Below are 17730 nucleotides of genomic sequence, written 5' to 3' on the forward strand. Positions count from 1 at the left end.
AAATACTTAAGTCGGGAGTTCCCTAATCTACCCGCTACTAATATTTTCAAGGCCAAATTTATGACAGGAATTTCCCAATCTTTCAGAAAGTATTAAAAACCCATATTTTTTTGCTCCATATTTTTTTCTATTCCCTACGCCCACAATAAACCAGTTTGGATTACAAAAGAATCCGTGTGCGAACTGGCACTTTCAGATAAGCGCGACGATGCATTCCATAATAGCCTAGCATGTAAACCACACGCTTGCCATTCTCTCAGCCTAGGGTTTGAAACTCAAAATAAATAAATATATTTTTTTAAATTAAAATATTTTTTTTTTTAAATTTTAATTAATAATAATCGTATTATAATTATAATTTAACGATTTAAGAAATTAACTTCCTATATTACGACTAAATTTACTTTAAAATAATTTTTTTAGTATTCTTAACAAAAATGTAATTGCATAGTAAAATTTAAATTCGTTTTAGTTTATACATTTATATATACTACTGCTGACTAATTATTTAAATTTATTTTTAATTAATTCATTATTCCGTTCGATTTCTCCACTGCTTTTCGCTTCCTGTACCTCCTCTGCTTGTACCTATGATGGCTCATTTAGATGGAATTCCGTATTTGTTTTTCGAAATTCGCAGGCCACAAGTTATAAAAGAACCTACAAAATGAAAAGACAAATTAAAACAAACCCCTTTAAGCAAATATGTACGTATTAAATTTACCACGTAATATGTTGGACACCAGTAGAAATTTTGATAGTGGTTGCTTCACTCCCCTCCTATCTCAGTTAAATAAATGCATCAGTGTACAGATGTCGCAACACATCATATACACTCTCGGAACTGCCTTTTATCCTCAAAACAAACTTTTTCTGGAAATTGAAAATATTATGCAAAAGTTTAAGTATTTTTTATTGAAGAAATTGTAAAATTACTAACCGTTGCAGTAGCAAATTCCTCGCTTTTTCGTCCATTTCAAAAGATGCAGCTAGAGTTGTCAATGGTAGGTTGGATGAAATTTCAGTTTGCGCATTATCGACTTCTTCATCAGTCAGTCAGCATACTGAATGGTGAATTTTACGAATTAGAACTTGCATTCGCGGACAGTCTTTTGTTCGGCCATTTCTTCGATTTTATCAATTATCCGAAAAGAGAATATATATGTAGAGTTAGAAGATACCTTAATAAACAAAAATAACGTAACAATACGTAAAAATATAAACTTACATTTTCTTTCATAAAGATGTCCATCTTCTTTTCCATATTAAAAACTCTGGAAGTCAATTCTTCTAGTCGGGTGGAAATAGTTTTTAAGCTTTTAAAATGACTAAAACAGGTATAAACATAATAAAGTACAAATAAAAAAATTAATTTAAAATAGTATTTCATTACCGCTTCCATCCATAGGCAAATTGTTTTCATGTCATTTTGAGAATATTGCCTCTGAGTTGTAGTAACCAGAAGTATTAAATTTTTTTCGCTTCTATGTCAATTTCTTTACAATAACAACTGCGTAAAAATAAATTGAAAACGAAAACGACAAATTCACATGTACTTTTTACGGGATTCGAAGACATTTCTGGACAGGGAAACAGGATGTGAGTTTGTATCGAACGGAACACCAACTTACTGGCCAACGGATACCGACAAAATATCCGATGCAATGGACTTCTTTATTGCTAGGAAAGTACGTTTCCCAGCATTTCATTTCCAGTAGCTCAATTTGTGATCTCAAAAATGAAATTAAAGTGCTTAAAGCTAAGAAAGCACTCGGATTCGATCAAATAACAGCCAAAGTATTGAAGCAATCACCACACAAAAGTTTATTAAAGCTCACCTATCTCTCAATTCATTAATCCGTCTGATGCATTTTCCAAGTCTCTGGAAAGTTGCAGAAGTTGTCATTATTCCTACAACAGAAAAGAATCCACACATAGTCCCGTCATATAGACCAGTATGACTACTTCAACAAATCTCAAAACTATTTGAAAAATTAATCCTCGAAAGATTGAAATCTATCATCGCTAAAAACCAGTTAACCCCATCGCATCAGTTAGGCTTCAGAAACAAGCATTCTTCAATAAAAAAATTCATAAAATAACATCTAAAATAGAAAAACCCTGGAAGAGCAGGCATTCGAAAAGGAGCAGTACGAAAGCCCTATGCATAAATTAAAATTATGTTTTCCGGTTGATTATTGTGCTCTGCTATAATCGTATATCACCTCGAGATTTTTCTGAAAGAGCATATTAAGATGAAAACGATTAAACTTAACCGAAAATTGTCGAAAATGGAATGGTTAATTAGGCGAAGGTCAAACCAGTCCATATATAACAAATTACTTTTATACAAACAAATCATCAAGCCAGTATGGTCATATGGTGCGCAACTGTGGAGTTACGCCAATGATGGAAGCATAAATATTACTCAACGTTTCCAACTCATAACTTTTATGGGACCTTATTTTCGGCTAAAACAATAAGAGTCTCTTCTCTTTTAAATTCTCTACTAAATTAATTAATTTTTGAAATACAATTGCAACTAGAATCTTCACTATTTCTTTCTACAAGCCTTAAATGTAATTTCTGCAGGCTTTTATTGGGCTTATTTATAGATTTTTTTTTTAATATTGCATGTAATTTTCAAACTTATAAGCGGAAAAGTTATCTAGAGGACTAGATTGTCTAGTACAGTCAGCTAAATGGAGTAAACTACAAGTATGTATATTGTAACTAACTAAATGGTCTCCGTATATATAATATTTTCAAACAAATGAACGAATTCTTCCAAGAGTTATTGGGCAACATTAGCTTCAGTGCAATATGACTTGTTGTATAATAGTGTAATAAGAGAAAATGGCAGTAATGGCATGGTAAAAGAGAGTAGCGAAAGTACCCATTCACAGTACATTCCCATCTCCCGTTCACAATAAACATGGCCGCTTCTAGTGAGTTAGGGTGGTGAGGTTGCGCAAAAACAGAAAAACGATGTAATAATTATTTATAAATATTTTCAATTTTGGTTATAAAGTGATGTTTAATGCTGTTAACAAAATATTTAACTATGAGTTGACTAACTATTAGTTTTGGTATAACAAGTCATAATAATTCATTAGAACAACAAAGCATTATCATTGTAAGATATATCAAGAGATAATTACAGAGCCGCTGTTTGCTGTAATTTAAGTATATATTTTTTTAATCGCATATTTTATTTACGTTTAATCTTTCAGCATTTAGGGATGGAAATATATACAAATTTTATTAACAACTCTTTACATAAATAAATTACCATATTAATATACAATTCTAGGCTTAGTTTTTAAATATAGTATGTAGACTTCATAATATAATATAATATATTCATAATGTTGCGAACACTAATGCCAGAACAAAATATTCTCAACTATTAACTACTAGAACTAACTAGATAGCAAAATTCGTAGTTGCCAGAATGTTCGAGTGGCGATGTTTTGGTAACAATCTACTATATAAGGGCTGCCGGATTATGCAGTAGGGACAGTCCTAATTAGAATGCTGCTTCGTAAAGAGCTATAAGCAACAAGTTTCAAAGTCGAATAACGAGTAATAATTGTTAAGTTGTTCAAATAAGAAATAAAGATAAGTGTATAGCCATTAAATTGGGACTTTTATCTAACTATCCAGTGATCGAACTCCAGAGTGAGTTACAAGGTAGACGATTTATCCAGTAATCCGTTACAATTGGTGTCAGAAGTGGGATTATCAAATTAATTCCCGTATAGAGAATTGTTTTAAAATGGCAAAGCTTAACGATCTGAAGATTCCAAAACTGAAAAAGGTGCTGAAGGAACGTGGTTTGGCAACAAATGGTGAAAGTCCGAATTACAATCACAGTTACGAGAAGCGATGGAAGCAGAAAACATTAATGATGACGACTATGTGTTTCAATTGTACGTCATTGTCAGCACAGGTGTCCTCACAGTTGAAAGAGCAGGATGCATGGATATCGCAGGGACCTCACAAGTAGCAGAAACGTACTCACAGATTTCGGAAGAGCGGGACAAAATTAAAACTGAAGTAGATGAATTGTAAGATCGTCTCCGCACAGTTCCGTTTTTTGTTTTTAAGCTTCAATTCGAACGGACTCCATCTTCAAATAATTGGAACGCTGAAGATAAAGTAGCTGCCTTGTTCGTTGCATTAAAAGTATCTGCAGCTGAGATATTACAAACTATTCCAAACTGCAAGTCGACTAGTTATGAAACGTTAATGGATGCATTAGAAAGACGGTAGTGAGCACGGTAAAGCAGATCTTCCAAATCGAGTTACCAAATCGCCGCCAGAGAGCCAATGAGTCTTTACATTAGTTTTCTAAAATGATTGAGGTTAGCTCGACTAGCTTATGCTCATAAATCCGTGGAGTTCATCGAATCATGGAATTCCTTTTCAAGGAATAAAAATTGTTATGGAAAACAGGATTATGACTTATACAAATATGGATGTGCCATTTATCTTCGGTTATGATAACAAGTACAACGTTAGACGAGTGATAGTAATAGAGAGCTTACAGATTGCATCCAAGTCAGAAGCAGTTATTTGGGCAGAAATTGATGGAGACTATGGGACAAACAAGTTGTGGTTAGTTGAAGCCACAGAAGAATCTACATCAAACTTCCTAATAGGCAAAACCTTGAGTTGTGAAACATTTTATTAACACAGGTGATGCAATACCAATCCGCCAGACTCCTCGAATCGTTCCACTAACAAAACGAAAAGTTGTAAGCCAAACCATACGTGAAATGAGCGATAGCGCCATTAGCGGGTCCATGGAGTGTACCTGTAAGTACTGCGTCAATGTTAGCATACCCGGTCCCAGGACAGGCGCTTATTTTTGATACAGATGCTAGTGGTTTTGCTGTAGGGTGAGTTCGAAAACAGGTCATTTATATACATGAGAAAATGGTTTCATTTACAGAAAATAAACAATCCAGAAAGAACTTATTGTGTAACTCTAAAGAAATTACTGGCATTGCTCAAAAGCTGAGACTAGAGAAGATATTATAGATGTTCAATAAATGACAATAACATCAGACTGGGATCCGAAGGAACTACGTAAATGTCAGTAAGATCTCAAATGTGCAATACATGGTTTGGAGATGAATAAATAACCCCCGAAAGAAGAAATAGCTGCAGAAAGACTAGTGACAAAGGCATATTGGGTAAAATGAAATAGTTTAAAGTTGGTGTCTGGCTGCTTGCATCGCGTATGGGAAAGCGAAGATGGGTAAACCTCCCGAGTTCTGATGATTGTTTCGAAAGTAAGAATTCCCAAATTTCTTAACGAGCTACACAACGGTTCAAGTATCCGACACATGGGTATCACTAAAACCTTGGGGAAATTAAAATAAAGCTCAGTAAATTAGGAAACATAAACTGGGTATCCGGAAAACCCGTACAACTGCACTACATATGCAGTCCGATGGCATGGTCATTCGAACATTGAAAGAATATTTGAGGAAAGTTGTGTACAAGTACCAAAAAAATTAGGATACCCATATATCCTTGTTGCTGAAGGCTTATCGGGCCGGTATACATACAAAAATGGGGCAGTGTATCGAATACAGACCATTGGAAGACCTAGGAATAAAATAAAGGTGGTTCATCCGGAAAGACTTTTATCGTTTGGCACCGCAGATATGTCTAATCAGGACGATCAGACTTAGGTGGAAGGGAATGTGGCGAACGCGAATGTCAGAATAAAGTAGATTCAACTTTAAACTGCTAGAACTAACAAGATAGCGAAATACGTAGTTTCCATAATGTTCTAGGGGTGATGTTTTGGTAACAATCTTCTATATAAGGGCGACCGAATTGTGCAGCAAAGTTCTAATTAGAGTGCTGCTTGGTAAAGAGCTATAAGCAATAAGTTATAAAGAGTAATAAGTGTTGAGTGGTTGGAATTAGAAATTAAAATAAGTGTATAGCCATTATATTGGGACTTTTATTTAACAATCCGGTGATCGAACTGAAGAGTAAGTTATAGGTAGACGATTTATCAAAAAATCCGTTACAATATGTAAAATGCGATAGGTATACCCGACAGCTGTCTCAGTATTTCATCATTTAGCGATGAAAATATGTACAATATTTTATTAACAACTCTTTACATAAAAATATATTATATGTTTATACAGTTCTAGGTTTAGGTTTTATATATATAGTCGACGACTTTTTAAATAAATGATTGTATAAAATACGGAAGATAGATATATTTATTTCCTAAAAAGTAGTTTAAAATTAGCTACCGCAGCACTGTTACGCAACGATCAATAGCATTACTGGCAATATGTTTGAATATTTTGACGGACGGACAGATTTTTGCAAAGGTTAGTTGTTTTTGATTATTGTTTTTAATATAGTTATTATTTTATTGTTTATTTCATAGAAACATTCCTGACCACTTATGTTTGATCTAAAGGTTAGTATTAGCTTCTATAATTTAAATTAAAATCAAATACTAATGAAAACTGTGTTACAGAAGGAAAATGCCACGCAAGTGCATCTTAAGCAGCAATTTTTTTTTTACATTTTTAAATTTTTCGACGAACAATCATATATACGAAAATTTTTTTTTGTTTTGAAATTATTTTACAAACAATATCCTATGTCTTTTCTAACACCATATGACATATGTGTACAATGTTTCAAGATGATTGGTTACGTGGTTACGGCGTTAAAGCGTAACAAATATACTTACATGCACATTATGATATCAGTTAGTATGGATATGGATGTGTATGGTATACTTCGATCCCCGTATTCCGGGTTTATTATGAATAATGTAAAAGTGTTCAAGTGGAAAACGTGAATAATTCGGTTTGAATTAAAAACAAAATGTTGGAAATAATAAAAAAGTATAAGTTTATAGTGAAAAATACTTATCCCACTATATCCCTTATATAATAGTCCCAGGCTTTAAGAGGCACACCTAGTGTGACTATAAAAAAGCATACACAAAATTTATGCGACCGGGTGATTTGTTTTCGGATTTTGACTTACCACCGCCATCTAAAAATCTTTGAAACTATTTGTTTTTAAATTCGAAAAAAATAAATTTTAAATGTTATTCATACTATGAGTAATAAATATTATATAAAACTGAAGTAATGGTCAAATATAATTTAATATATTGTAACTGTGTATATTTGTTTTCATATTTTTTCAGCAGAAATTAAGCCGACATACAGTGGGATCGTCTTTTAATTACCTCATCTGTCTTTTGTATAATCAGTACCCGTATGTACTTTTTTATTTATAAATATAGGTGGAAAACTGTGTTTATTGCTGAGACAGGTGGAATCGCTTGGTATTTGTGCGATGATTTATATTCTACAAATAATTGACTAATTCGATATTTATTTAAATATCTTAAATTTTTATTTAAACAATTGTCATATAAATTTTTATATATATTTAAATATTTTTTTATATAATAACATATTATTTAATTATTTTTGCTTTTTAGGCGGAGGAAATGGATGCACCTTCTTGGTGTATCCGATTCCGATGGAACTGATTTGTAAGACTTCTCGCAGTCCCCGATAAAAATTTGTTAGTGGAAAAAGTGGAGATAGTTTCGGACTGTGGTAGTTTAGATAAAGGTAGTTTTTACGAATCTGAAGAAATGAAAATTATATTAAATTGTTAGCCCTAAAAAAAGGAATAGTAGTTCAGAATTAAAAAAAAAAACAATTAGAGAAAAAAAGAAAGATTGAGATCCTAAAAAACTGTTTGCCTTTTAAAAAAAATAAGAATAGGCAATTATCGAGCAAATTGCCATATTGCTGCATGTGTGAGGAATAGTTTGACGAATAATAACCGTAGTCTTCACGGTAATAGACATGATAGGAAATTGAAAACCACAGCTTTGGAGTTCACTTCTTATCACCTCTAGTTTGCAGATATTTAAAGCCCTATTTTATTGGCCATCACCAAGAACTTTGCCACAATTTATTCGAATTTGCACGATTAGCAGCAGAAATACGTGTCAATTAGCTGCGATGAAATGCCTCTGAATACCAATTTGCAGTATTAAGAAGATTATGGTGATGAAAATGGTATCTCCAGAATTGCTTCAAATGTTTTAACAGTACTTATTATTATTCTTACGGCCTTAGCCTAGGGTACAATTTACATTTAAAGATTTTTACAATAAATTTATAAATTTTTGTGTAGCTTATATCTAAGGTTTTACAATACTCATGAAGACGTATTTCAAAAACAGCAATATCAGCAAAATTTTTTTATTATTTTTTAATTCATTATAATATTTAAAACCTTTACAAAATAGATTTTGCTTATCTGTTTTATACTTAATAAGCTAAATTTTAAAAGCATTTCACTAATCGGTGCATCTATCCTTTCATATTATATGAAACTCATGCATCTATTTAGTAGTTTTTGTAGTATTTCAGTTTTTGAGTTCTGTACTATGAAAAAAATCGATGGAAATAAATAAAGAGTTTTTCTTAAACCCTCTAGATACATATTTATAAGATCTTTTCATAAATCCAATTTGTTTTGTACAGTAAACTTTAAATGTTCATCGAATTTAGGTTTATTAGCAATTATAATGCCGAGATGTTTACATTCACTGTTTACCTTTAGTTCAATAGTATCTCTCTCGTTTGTATTTTTTCAATTAATAATCATGTATTTTGTTTTCGTTACATTTAATTTGAACCTATTTGAACATAACCATTTAACATCGTTTTCACGTATTCTCAACTTTTTAAGTTTTTTTGTCAGGATATCTCGATTTACTGTTTCAAAAGCAAAAAATCGCTGCAATATTTTGGTTCCTATTTACAATAGTGTTCTTCCTTCCAATCAGATATCATTACATTTAGTGCCGTTTCATGTAGCTTTCTTTCTTCTAAATCCCAATTGTTCTTTTATTATTAATTTGTTCTCTTTATTGTTATAAGCATATTCTTGATGGTGGTTTCCATTATTTTTTCATTACATGGAAGTGTATTTATGGGCCTATTCAGGTTTGTGTGTGTTTTTCATTTTCTTCACTGGTATTATCGTCGATATCTTCCATCTTTGAGGAATATTGCCAGTTTTCATACCTTTATTTATTATCTTTGCACAAATACATACATACAATAACATAATTTGAACAATATCATCAGCTGATAGTTTACTAAATTTGGAGGACTTTGTTTGTTCATTTGTATTGGTGTTCAAATCAAAATTGCTAATATTACTATTTATTGCAATAAGGCTATTAATAAAAAAGTTATTTAATTCATTTGCAGTTTGTGCCTTGTCTTCTATTAATCTATCTTTCATAATAATCTTGTCTATATTTTCATGTTCACCATTTATGGCTTGTTTGTTTATTATTATTTTTACACAGTATAATTTTGATTTCCATGTATTTTGACTTTTTCTTTTTTTATTAATTTTTTATAATTTCTTAGTACTGATTTATACATATCCTAATTTCCGGTTTGAGTTGCTTTAGTAAAGATATTATATTTGAGTTTATTCTGTTGAGAAAGTTCACGGTCACACGATTTATTCATAAATTTCACTGTCACTACTTTTTTAGATGTTAATTTTGATATACATTTAAAAATTTCGTTATTGAAGGTTCTTATTTTACATTCTGTGTTTTCTTTTTCAATTGTCACAAAGTTACTGGTACGAAATAGATAATTTAAATTTCTTTATTATACAGATCTTATGAGCCAATTGTCTCAGTCGTCCTCATTTTAAAATGTTTTTCAGTTTTTATTTTAAGTTGTATAGTATATAGTATATTTATATATTTTGCGCGCAGTCATGTTTTAGCAAATAATGTCATTAGAATTATCATATAGAAGATCGATTTTTGAATGTGTTGCTTCTTTAATACGCGTATTGAACGACATTTTTTGACTCATTTCCATAATCGCAAATATATCATTTAGTTTCTTACTATAGGTACTGGTTTTGTTTATATTGATGTTTAAGTCTCTAACTAGAAAGTTATTAACACTGGTTTCGAATTTATTTTTTACAATGTCATTCAGATAGAATCGAAAGTGCTACGTGAATGATATATGTAGGACACTAATTTACAATTTTTCCGTACATTCTTTCAATTTTATAATTACGTACCAAATGTTGTTATCCGTACTTTTATTATAAATTATATTTAGGGTATTCACAAGGTGTCATATTGTGTCATATCGTCATATTGTCTTATTTTTTTATGACTGTCATATCGACACGGTTGTTGTTTCCAATACAAAATTTAAATACGACAAATACAACACGGCGAGGAATGTTTTTTGAGTGTGCTATTCTATCAGCGTATCTGTTTACTTTTTTTTATTGTTGACGTTTAGGTGTCTAAAATTAATAAAATAAATAAATTTCATCAATTTCTTTAATAATATGGAAGGAAGCCACGATATTCTGGTAAATTAAGTTGAAGAAAAGTGTAATATAAAAATATTTTGTTGTTTCAGTGGTTGTAATGTGAACCAAAATGCTGCCGTTTCATCATAAAGAAGCTTTAATTTTATATTTGTCACTTTCCCGTGGCATTTTTCTGTTCTTAATCTTTCATTACCAGCTGGTGAAGTGTAGAAATATTACATTTTATGACATACAACAATTAAGGGATGCTCACAAGTGTCGTATTTTTTAAGACTATTGAAATACGACATAAGACGAAGCTTGTGAATTGCCTAATTATATTTTATATTATGGTATACAATATATAAATCTGACTATTTAATATCACTTTTAGTACATGTTTCTGAGCATAGTCATATAGCAGGTTTATGTGTCACAATAAGATTTTCCAATTCTTGTATATTTGCAATGATGCTGCATATATTTAAGTGTATGCATTGTAGCTCATATTTTTTACTTAATTGCTATTTTTTTTATTTTTTTGCTTTTTAAGTAACGAATATATGCTGGACACTTTCTGCTAAATGCGAAGTGATGCACTTCAACATTAAGAACTTTTTATTCACCAATTCGTAACAATTTGCGGATCTAATGCCTTACACTCCTTTGCATCATTCTATCCCCTGCATTTTCTACATGCTTTTTTATTTGGGAACTCTTTGGCTTTGTGCTGAAACCCTAAGCAATTAAAACATCTAAATAAATTTACATGTTCAAAAGCTCTGCAATTATCCCAATCAATTTTTATTATTTTTTTCGCAATTTATTTTAAAAAGGTTTCGTAATCTGTTTCGATTATAACATTGTGTGTCTCTTCTCTTTTGATTCGGTCTTCATAAATTTTGATAATATTCATGGCTTTATTTACATTGGTATCATTTTGGTTTTTAACACATTCAATTATTTAACGCTTCACTTAATTTTGTTGTTATGCCCACTAATTTGTGAACCTTTAGTCTCTTTAATTCTCTCAATTTTTCTATAGCATATTCATCTCTTTTTTTATTATTTACCTTCTCTTACACTTGTTCAACTGCTTCGATGTTTTTGCATCCTATCTCTTTAGCGACTTTTTTGTTTCTTTATTATTCTTGTTATGATTCAAGGCATAGGTGGGCAGCCTTGGTCTCAACCATTAGCTTAGTTTTTTTGTGCATATATCATGCAAAGGAGATGATTTAAAACAATTTGGTTTTGAAGTTCTGATCCATCTTCAGGGGAGAGGTTTTCAGGCATTTTGTCTGTGACCAAAGGTAAAATTTTGTGCATTTTGCCCGGTTTGTAGAAGTGACAGAAGATAGGCCATCTCATAAAAAGTGCTCTCTTGCTATTTGGCAAACAATTTGGAGTTTCAATGATCGTCTTGTAAAATGGAGTGATATATTTCACCTCCATGAGCAAGACGCCCAACAAAGAATAGGTGTGCCCCTAAAATAGCTTTAGTTCATCTAAGGAGTACAACTTAGGAGAAAATAGGTGTGCATTTATTTACACCGGTTTTCAGCAATATATATAGATTATAAATCCTTAAATTTAATGGTAGTAAAGGTCGTAATATCACGAACTCATTTGCTTTTATCAAAGAATCAAGGGCTTTTAAATACAGGGTGGCGCACGAATCGTGCTACTAAAACCAACCGTTATAACTTTTTTCCTGTGTGAGTAATTGACTAATTTTTTTTTATTTGGCAGGTTATTATTCAAATTTTTTTAAAAATTAATGTTTGGGATACCGAGTGAATGGTTTGGATACTGCAGCGGTACCATACTTTGCAGTCCGTCATTTCCGTCCAAAGGCAATTCAGACGGAATTTTGGCGGCACTTTTTTTTAAAGAAGTTGAATGAGTTTTTTCACCCAGAACTGCGCCGAACAAATTTATATCAAAAAACCAGTTTTTTTTTATGGCATTATATCAAGCGTGAGGTGTACAAAACAAAACCCACAAATCTTATTGGATTGAAGCAGTCCATTTAATCGATAATTGCGGCAATCCTGACTTCAACCCTTCAGCTCGTAATGAATAATTTTCTAAATAGGTGTCGCATATGCATGGCTGAGATTTTGTCTACCAAAGTATTCGAAAATATTAGAACAATATAAATCTCTTGTCAAAGCATATTATATTTGAACATTATTTCGGACAGATTCGTAGGGGAGACGAAAATAACGTGGAAAATGGGAGAATGGGAGTCCTTAAATACCAGCGCCCCTCAAACCGTTTGTCTTCAAAACGTAATAGGAATTTTGACATTTTGAAATGCTCAATTAATTATTAAGATAGAAATACACACATAGATAGAAATAGACACACATTTAGTTTAAAGCTTTTTTTGGTTTGGGCGTAACAAAGTATCTTTATCGATATATTCAAATTGGATAAGAAAATTTATAGGATTTTTAAATTGTATAAATGAATGCAAAAACTAATTTTGTTGGGGTGAGCATTGTAATACTGGCCACATATCAGTTCTGGATACTCGCCACATTTACTTAAATAAAAGCAATTTGATCGTAGTAGGAGTATGGTGATTTATAACCAATTTTTTTTCGTTTACGACTTAATTTTTTTTTCTTTTCACCTCTCTTTTCACATACATACAATAAATTGTTCTATGGTGGAATTTGCAATAATACCCGCTCCTTTAAGATTATATGTATATTATAATAAACAGATTTTATTTTGAAAAAGTATTAAAGTTTTACATATAACAAATATATGGTCACTACCAACGCAATCTTTTAGGACAATAAGAACTGCCTTAACTCTGTCACTTTCCAAATGCTGATTTCATCTAAACTTCTACACAATCGGCCAAACTCTGAAGGAGTGGAGAGTAGAGAGAAATGCTATTTATTTTGTTATCTTTGTTGCCTTTTTAATCAACGATTTAAAAAATTTTTTACATACACCTAAATCTACAACGTGCGTCGGGTATAACTGGAATCGGGAAACCATTTTGAAATTTACTGACTCTAAAATGTTTTTTTTAAATATAAAAAACAAACTCGTCTTTGTAGTTACCCACTTGATTACATTTAGAACAACTACTTTTTCCAGTGTGCGATTGCACACCTGTAACAAAAGCTCGAGCGGGAGCAGGAGCAAAATATACGAATGAAAAATTTCTGGCATTTACTTCTTTGCAAAATTCTTTCAAAAAATCATTGATATTCCAAATTTTCCCGGTCTCTTATTTAAATTTTTGAATAATTTAACACTATAAGTATGTTATTGTTATTTTCAAGTTGAGGAAATTCATTTTTCTAGAAGTGGTTTTGAATTCCTCTAGTATATTTAAAAAATCGTTTGAATATTCACCTTTTTCGGCTGGTACCGACTTTTAGGCGTTAAAGGTAAATATGTGCAACGTATTTTTGACAATGTTTGGAACAGATCAGTCACTGTGTTGTGAGATACCAAAACCAAGTTTTTATACTCTCGCAACTTGTTGCTACAGAGTATAATAGTTTTGTTCACCTAACGGTTGTTTGTATCACCTAAAACTAATCGAGTTAGATATAGGGTTATAGATATATAAATGATCAGGATGAAGAGACGAGTTGAAATCCAGGTGACTGTCTGTCCGACCGTCTTTGCAAGCTGTAACTTGAGTAAAAATTGAGATATCTTTATGAAACTTGGTACACATGTTTCTTGTCTGACCGTCCGCCTGTCCGACCGTCTGTGCAAGCTGTAACTTGAGTAAAAATTGAGATATCTTTATGAAACGTGGTACACATGTTTCTTGGTACCGTAAGACGGTTGGTATGGCAGATGGGTGTAATCGGATCACTGCCACGCCCACAAAATGCCATTAATCAAAAACAATTAAATTGTCATAACTCAGCTCCACAACAAGATGCAAGACTTTTATTTGGTATACAGGATCACATTAGGGGGAAGCATCTGCAGTTAAACATTTTTTTTAAGTGGGCGTGGTCCTGCTCCTAGTAAGTTTAATGGGCATATCTCTTATACCACTGAAGCTATAATAACAAAATTCACTGGGAACAAATCTTTTTAGCATCTCTATCGACGGTGTGGAAATGGGTGAAATCGGGTGACAACCCCACCCCCTCCCCATATAACGGTACTGTTAAAAACTACTAAAAGCGCAATAAATCAAGCACTAAACAAGCCAGAGAAATTAAATTTATTCTCTGTGATGGTATAAGATGATTTTATAGGAACCACGTTTAAAATTTGACAGTGGGCGTGGCACCGCCCACTTTTAGGTGAAACCACATATCTTGGGATCTGCATAACCGATTTCAACCAAATTCGGTACATAATGCTTCTCATATTTCTATGTTATAATACGAAAATGGGCGAAATAGGATAACAACCAGACCTATTTCCAATATAACATCATTTTAAATTCCATCTGATTTTTTCACTTTCCAGTATGCAAATCAAGCAACAATGATTATATCTTTGCGTGAATCATACGTTTAAAGAATGCCACCTTGTGACCAAAAATTATCTAAATTGAACCAAAACTGTTCAAGCCCCTAGGTACTGAATATGTGGACCCCAGTGACTATAGTTGATTTTTTACCGAAAATATCGGTCAACATAGAACAAGGCGGCAAGATTCACAAAGAAATCTAAAACGAGTATACCACTTGATTTTTCGAGAGTATAAAATGTTCGGTTACATCCGAACTTAGCCCTTCTTACTTGTTATTTCTGCATTAAATTCATCATTTTTAAATTATCACTATTATATCTATCACTAACATGGCTTTCGCTGCAATTTAAAGAAAAATCCAGGGAGCTTACTGGGATCACAATCATAAATTTCATGTTTTCGACAAAGTTTCACAAATTTACATGCACTAATTTATTTTTTATATTAATTATTATTTTTTCTACTCACCCCTTTTCCAAATATTATCATAGTCGCAAATTGGTATAATTTAACACAGTAATTGTATTTTGATTATTATTCGCCCAAATATGCACAATAAGAATAATTTTCACGACGCGTTTGCAATGGAATTTTTTTTCTTCGAATTCAATTTGTCATAAATAATAAACGAAATTCAAATTCACGGTATCATGATGTACGCTTTCACATCGATCGTTTTCAATTCGACAAATTTGAGACAATATTTTGTCACTAAAGACGAGAGACTTACATTATTAAAAGAAGGCTGAAAATTTTAAATTTTTAGTTCTCTGGATTATTTGCCTTTCTTACCTTTGTACTCGAATTAGCGATGCCGCATCTTTTACACATTTGAATGCACTGAGTTACATTTCCGTATCATTTTATAATTTTGATTTAGACCTCTATATTTCTATCCTGATATACAATCGACATATTAAACTTGGAATCTGGAACGCCTTCTATAACATATTCTACGGTTCTTGCTTTGTCGAGAAAAGTTTCATTTGCTTGTCTACGACGATTTTTCAACAACATAAAAATTCCTTACATAGTGTGAGCTACGAATACTATTGTCTATAGAATAATAGAATTTTTTGGGTGCGCCAGGTGGCACCGGAAAAACGTTTCTTTCAAATTTTATACTTACGAATTGTTGTAACACTTCTAAATCATGGAAAATCTGCTCATTAAACTTTTAAAATTCCGCTTTCAGTAAATCTTGAGCAACGATCGATATGTTCTATTTGCAAAAATTAACAGATATTAGAAACTCCTCTGCTCTCATGAGCCGGATTACATTAGTATTTTCTGGAGATATCCGACTGACTCTTCTTATCATTAACAGAGGTACGCGAATAGAAATCATCAAAACATACTTAAAATCGTGCCCTTATGAACTTTGATTGAAAATATAAACTTACGGAGAAATTCTAGATGAGTCTCTAGGCCTCATAATCCATAGTTCAAAATTTTTAATATGCTGTATACTTGTATACTGATATCCAGATGTCACGAAGAAGACTTTCATTGGTTGTGTTCTAAGGCAATAGTGACACCTAGGAATGATAGTGTCAACGAAGTAAACAATCTGATTATTCAATAAGTTCTCAGGCAAGTAAAAAATTACAAATCAATGGACACAGTGACTAATCTCGAATACGCAGTCCACATAATGAATTGACATTAAAATTGGAATTCCAATCATGCTTTTGAGGAATTTAAGCCCTCCGAGCATGTGCAATGTGACAAGGCTACTTATTTAGGAATAGAAGGCTCAGCTGCTCAACTAGCTCACATACCGAGTATACCGATGATCCCAAGTAATCTACTGATCCATTTAAACGGCATCTTTCGCAATAACTATTAACAAGTTCCAAGGCCAAACCTTCAAATTAGTAGGGGTCGACGTGTTTTACTTACGACCAACTGTACCAGTTGGTCTTCCGCGGGTCAATTTATTTTGTTGCCAAAAAATAAAACAACATCTAATATCATTTACAAAGAAGCTCTGGCTCAATAGATTTAATGGGTTTTGTTTTGTAGATCTTAGCTTTGTAAAACTTTTTACAAATATTAGAAATAAAGATAAACTATTCAAATATTATAAAAACTTAATTTACTTTTTTAACATAATTAAATTTATTACTGTATCTGGTCAGATTAAGCCTAACAGTAAGTTTACAAATCCTAAACCTAAAAAAATTAAAATAAAAGTGTTAGCTTAAGCCAACTCCGAGCCCTTCTCAAACTATGGCGCTCTTCTTAGAAGGCTGGAACATCTTTTCACTGCAGTCGGGAATTACTAAACGAGTTGGGATGATTTCTCAGTTTTGTGAGGTACTTTGTCCTGCTGCTTTCAACTCCAGGCTTAACCCACAGTTGAATACCATACACCCAAATAGGCTTTATAGTTTCGTTGTTGATGAGTACTTTGTAATCTAGTTTTAGCCTTATGTATTTTGGCATCTATATGTCTTTTCCAGGTGAGCATTCTATCTAAGTGTTACATCATTTGCTTGGATAATATTTATACCATTTAATCTAATTGCAGGACTGGTTTGTGGGCGTAATTTAAATGTAACATGTTTACACTTTTGCTCATTGACTTTAATTCTCCAATTTGCCAACCATTCTTCGTCAATAATTAGGTGGTCCAAAATCAATTCTGATACTTTTTAGGACATTTATTACGACATAATATGGCTATGTCGTCCGCGAAAATTGATGTTTGTACATTTCGATTTACTGGGATATCTGCAGTGTATATGATGTATAACATAGGCCCAAAAACACTACCTTGAGGTACACCAGATTTTACTGGAAACTCCTGAGTGATAACTTCCGATTGTTTCAGGATTAACCGTCTGTTAGACAAATAT

The 17730-nt window shown here is 32.1% G+C and overlaps 2 long non-coding RNA genes across 3 annotated transcripts; both read right to left on the reverse strand.

The window, feature by feature from the left end:
• Positions 1-386: 386 nt before the first annotated feature.
• Positions 387-2878, reverse strand: LOC138856134 (uncharacterized). 2 transcript variants are annotated; one of them, XR_011395187.1, is made up of 5 exons: positions 1394-2878; positions 1229-1328; positions 941-1126; positions 725-873; positions 387-660 (listed from the first exon to the last, which is right to left on the reverse strand). It is a non-coding gene; the product is annotated as an uncharacterized lncRNA (long non-coding RNA). The 2 variants fall into 2 exon arrangements; XR_011395186.1 differs by having other exon boundaries at positions 1229-2876.
• A 4727-nt stretch (positions 2879-7605) lies between these two features.
• On the reverse strand, positions 7606-15903 carry LOC138856135 (uncharacterized). The gene is made up of 3 exons (XR_011395188.1): positions 15662-15903; positions 15338-15580; positions 7606-7658 (listed from the first exon to the last, which is right to left on the reverse strand). It is a non-coding gene; the product is annotated as an uncharacterized lncRNA (long non-coding RNA).
• Positions 15904-17730: the final 1827 nt, after the last annotated feature.

Source organism: Bactrocera oleae, chromosome 3 (assembly GCF_042242935.1).
Source record: "Bactrocera oleae isolate idBacOlea1 chromosome 3, idBacOlea1, whole genome shotgun sequence".
Classification (NCBI taxonomy): domain Eukaryota; kingdom Metazoa; phylum Arthropoda; class Insecta; order Diptera; family Tephritidae; genus Bactrocera; species Bactrocera oleae.